This window comes from Sinocyclocheilus anshuiensis, unplaced genomic scaffold, assembly GCF_001515605.1.
Source record: "Sinocyclocheilus anshuiensis isolate Anshui unplaced genomic scaffold, SAMN03320099.WGS_v1.1 scaffold766, whole genome shotgun sequence".
NCBI classification, from domain to species: domain Eukaryota; kingdom Metazoa; phylum Chordata; class Actinopteri; order Cypriniformes; family Cyprinidae; genus Sinocyclocheilus; species Sinocyclocheilus anshuiensis.
Window position 1 is genome coordinate 1405290 of NW_015546060.1, and position 4404 is coordinate 1409693.

At 36.3% G+C, this 4404-nt stretch overlaps 1 protein-coding gene across 2 annotated transcripts in view; it reads left to right on the forward strand.

Moving 5' to 3' along the window:
- dennd1b (DENN/MADD domain containing 1B) overlaps positions 1–4404 on the forward strand; it is a 105464-nt gene that overhangs the window by 90336 nt on the left and 10724 nt on the right. The gene's annotated exons all lie outside the window — the stretch shown is intronic.

Consider the following 4404-nt stretch of genomic DNA (forward strand, 5'->3'; position numbering starts at 1 on the left):
CTTTCTCTCACACACACACACACACACACACACACACTCGCACACACAGGGAAGGGGTTCATGGACAGTCCGCCCTGAAAGAAGCGCCCATTTGCACACCAGTAAGTCTGAGCCGACGTGGGGCGGCTTGATTGGCAGCTGTGGCTAAAGCGGCTGTGTGCCGTGTGTAGTGTGTGTTTTGCGTGTGCGATGCAGTGATGTGTTGCCAAGCCCAGGCAGGGAAGCGGTGAGCCCCCCATAGATGCAGGAGGTGGCCTGGATTCATACCATTCACTGGCCTGCCTCCATTTCCAACCGAAATAGGCCGCGGTTGTTTCACAAAACCAGTTTTTGGACTGGCAACAAGGCTGCGGTTTTGATGTATCACTAATCGTATCCTACACCTTTCTAGCGTATAAAAGCATATTCTACTGTTTCATGACCGTTTTTCATCCTCTATCTGATCTTTTACGTTAAACTATAATTTTTTTTGCTACAGTTGCATTAAGATCCATATTTAAATGAGCTCTGTTTTGATTGGAAGAGAGATTGGACTTCTAAATGTAGTTCATACTGAATAGGCGTGTCATATATTTTAGTGTTCAGAAAACTCCTGTTTTTCATGATATGTGGCCATTAAGCATTTTATTTAGGCTTTATAAATTGCGTCCTAGCTATAGTTATAACTAGGCAGCTGTAGATTTATTCTCCTTATGCACCCTAACACACCTTTTATCCCCAAAAAGGTCAAACACACATGCACCTTCCTATTCTGTCCCTCATACTGACACCTATAACTGTGAGGCCATGCGCCCAGGGACTCCCGTGATGCCCTTGCTGCATTGATCTGCCCTCTTCCACAACCTTCCTGATTTATTTTACATTTATTTACATTATATATTATACATTTCTATATTTATTTACATTATTCAAAACTTTAGGGTCGGTAAGATTTTTTTAAAAGAAGTCTACGATGCTCACCGAGGCTGCAATTATTTAATCAACTTTTAAATATTATAATTTTAAATAACAGTTTTCTACTTTAATATATGTTATGCAATTTGTTGAATTTTCAGCATCATTACTCCAGTCTTCAGTGTCACATGATCCTTCAGAAATCATTCTAATATGCTGTTTTGCTGCTCAAGAAACATTTATTATCAATGTTGAAAACTGTTGTGCTGCTTATTTTTATCTTTTTGATGAATCAAAAATTTAATAGAACAGTATTTATTAACATTATAAATTCCTTTACTGTCGCTTTTGATCAATTTATCATCCTTGCTGAATAAAAATATTAAAAAAAAAATGTATTAGTCCTTTTAAAAGTCTTACTGACTCCAAACTTTTGAATGCTAATGCTTTTCTGTTGATTTTAGTTATTTATTTATTTATTTAATGTATTAAACCTGACTGTAAAAGTCATTTTACAAAACATTGTCTTCATGACTGCACTTTACCTTTTCAGATATAAATGGTTTTTAAAGATATTTTATTTTATTAACAGACAAAGGTACAAACCAATTATAAATTGTCTAGTCAGACACACATTCATCAGCAGTCAACCAGTATCATGAAAGAACCTTTGCTTAATATTCACTCTCATTATTGAGGCTTTCAACAGCTGTAGCTCAGCAACACGAATGTTGACCAAAAATGCAGAGCTGAATGGTGCAGGTGTTGATTAGCTGTAAAAATATCTAACTTCCGCTACACTTCCGGCATGAACAGCCAGCCCTTGTTGCCCTTACATGCTCACACCTCCGTGCCCCGTGTCAGAAGGGCATTGGACAAAAGCCACGGCTGGCCTGATCCCTCCCGGCCTGCACGCCATCATGACCGCTGACTTTCTATCCAGCCCTTAATTAGCGTGGCTATTAGTTGCATCCTTGTTGTCGGGGAGAGGTGGAGTGAACGGAATAGGTGGCGTGAAAAGGTGTGGAGACTGAGGTTCTCCAATTAGGTATTTTCTTAAGGTGGCGGTTGACTCCCTCCACTCACCCGCCCCCGAGGAACCCCTCGGCTTTATCAGAGCTTTCAGACTCATCACATACATACGCATGTTATGCTGTTTGAGCTCCAGAGTGGATGTGGTGGCCACAAAGACCCTCCACACAATCAATAAGTAAATCAATCCACTGCGCCGTTCAGTCTTCGTTACCGTCTAACAGAGAACAAAAGAGCACTGGGTGACGGGGTCTCAGCGCCAGGCCAACACGCTCTTTTCTTCAACAGACTTCTGCTGGTGTTCATTAAAACAGGAGAAATGCCACAGTATAATGAGACCTGAAGCATCTTATAAAACTCTATTAGTGTTCAAAAATATGAGAACAGTTGTGGAAATGCTTCAATTTTGCATTTTATAATTTAATAAAAACATTTTTAAGATACATTAAATTACCAGTAGAATAAATTTGTGAAGTAAAAAAAGGGGGAAAAAATGTAAAAGATTTATTTAAAACTAGGTTTTCTAGATTTTTTAGGACCCAAAATAAACCCAGACAAGGTGATCAGGACCCCAATGCAACAAAGATTTTACATTATAAATAAATAAATGGATATGAAATATTGATTTACGTTGAATTAATTTTATTATGCGAGAAGATCGAGAGAGAACAGATGAAACCAGCTCAGTTATGTGGGAAATCGGTTGCATGGGAAAACAACATTTTTAGTGGTGCTTTGCAATTTAAACTGCAGAATGCACAATCAACAAATCAGAATATAATATGTATATATTTCTTTTAATTAAGAATTATGAACATTAATAAAAAAAAATGTATCATAAAAACAACAATTTTAATAATTATACTTAGTGAACACAAAATTGAACAAAAATAATTTAAACATAAAAATAATAATTTATTAATAATTAAAATTCTAAGAATTATGAATGTAAAATAAAAATTATTTAATAATACATCATATTTAATATTTTATATATAACGATTTGATCATTTATAACAATAAGCTTAAATATTAATATTCTATCTATCTATCTATTTTGATTATTGTTATTAATATTATACTGTATATTTTTTTTTTTCATTATTTTTTTAAGTCAAGTGCACTTTCAACGCTATAACAACACTTGCTGCACTCACAGAAAAGTTGAGCAGTGTTTTCTGAGTCACTGTTTCACTGCGCCGGATCCATGCAGCGTACAGTATATGGGACTGGTGTTCAGGTTCGAGCCTGAGGGCCTGTGAAAGCCAGACTGGGTGTCAGTAGCAGGGCCTAGGGCAGAGTAGAGCTGATCTCTATCTCCTGCTTATTCCTGCCGACTGAATCTATGGGGGTGTGTGTGTGTGTGTGTGTGTGTGTGTGTGTGTGTGTGTGTGTGTTGAGGCTGCCTCCTCTGAGTGGCACACAGCCTCTGGGGAATGACTCCACACACACATGCTCTCTGGATGAAGCGGGCAGATGGATCCCCTATAGCCGTGGCCAGTTCAGCAGCGCTGCATATTAAAGAGTCCAAAAAGCTCTGTTCAAGTTGTGTATAATTCATACACACTTCCTGCTCCGGCTTATGAGCTTCCACCTTCATTTACATACCGCCCTAAGCAGTGACCACTGTAAACATGATTGCGTTACAGCTGCGAAACTCTTCAAGTCGTGAAATCAAAATGAATCTGATTTAATTTCTTAAAGAATATTCCAGGTTCAATGCAAGCTAAGCTTGTTTGACTGCATTTGTGGTAATTAGTAAAAAGTAATTTCGACTCATCCCTCGTTTTCTTAAAAAAATAAAAAATACAATAAAATAAAAATCAAGGTTACAGTGAGGAACTTACAATGGAAGTGAATAGGGACAATTTTGGGAGGATTTAACAGCAGAAATGTGAAGATTTTAATCCTATAAATCTTACATAAATTCTTCTGTTAAAACGTGTGTATCATTTGAGCTAAAAAAATGTATAATTAAAGTCGAAAAAGATAATAAAATTTGATTTAACTTTACACAGAAATGGTTAGTATGTGACTTGTCACACTAACATGTTAACAATCACATTTTGTGGCTATGCTATTGAAACAATGAGTATTTTAATGTTTACAGATTCCATTCACTTATTTGATTTAACAGAAATGGTTAGTATGTGACTTGTCACACTAACATGTTAACAATCACATTTTGTGGCTTGTGGCTAGAAACAATGAGTATTTTAATGTTTACAGATTCCATTCACTTCCATTAATTGTAAATGCCCCACTGATTTTTATGACTTACTATCTAACTCATCTGCAGATGACATTTTGTGAAATAAGTACAAGTGCATCCGGAAAGCGCTTCACTTTTTTCACATTTTGTTATGTTATGTTTCAGCCAATTCATTATTTTCCTCAAAATTCTACAAACAATACCCAATAATGACAACGTGAAAGAAGTTTGTTTGAAATCTTTGCAAATTTATAAAAAAAAAATTT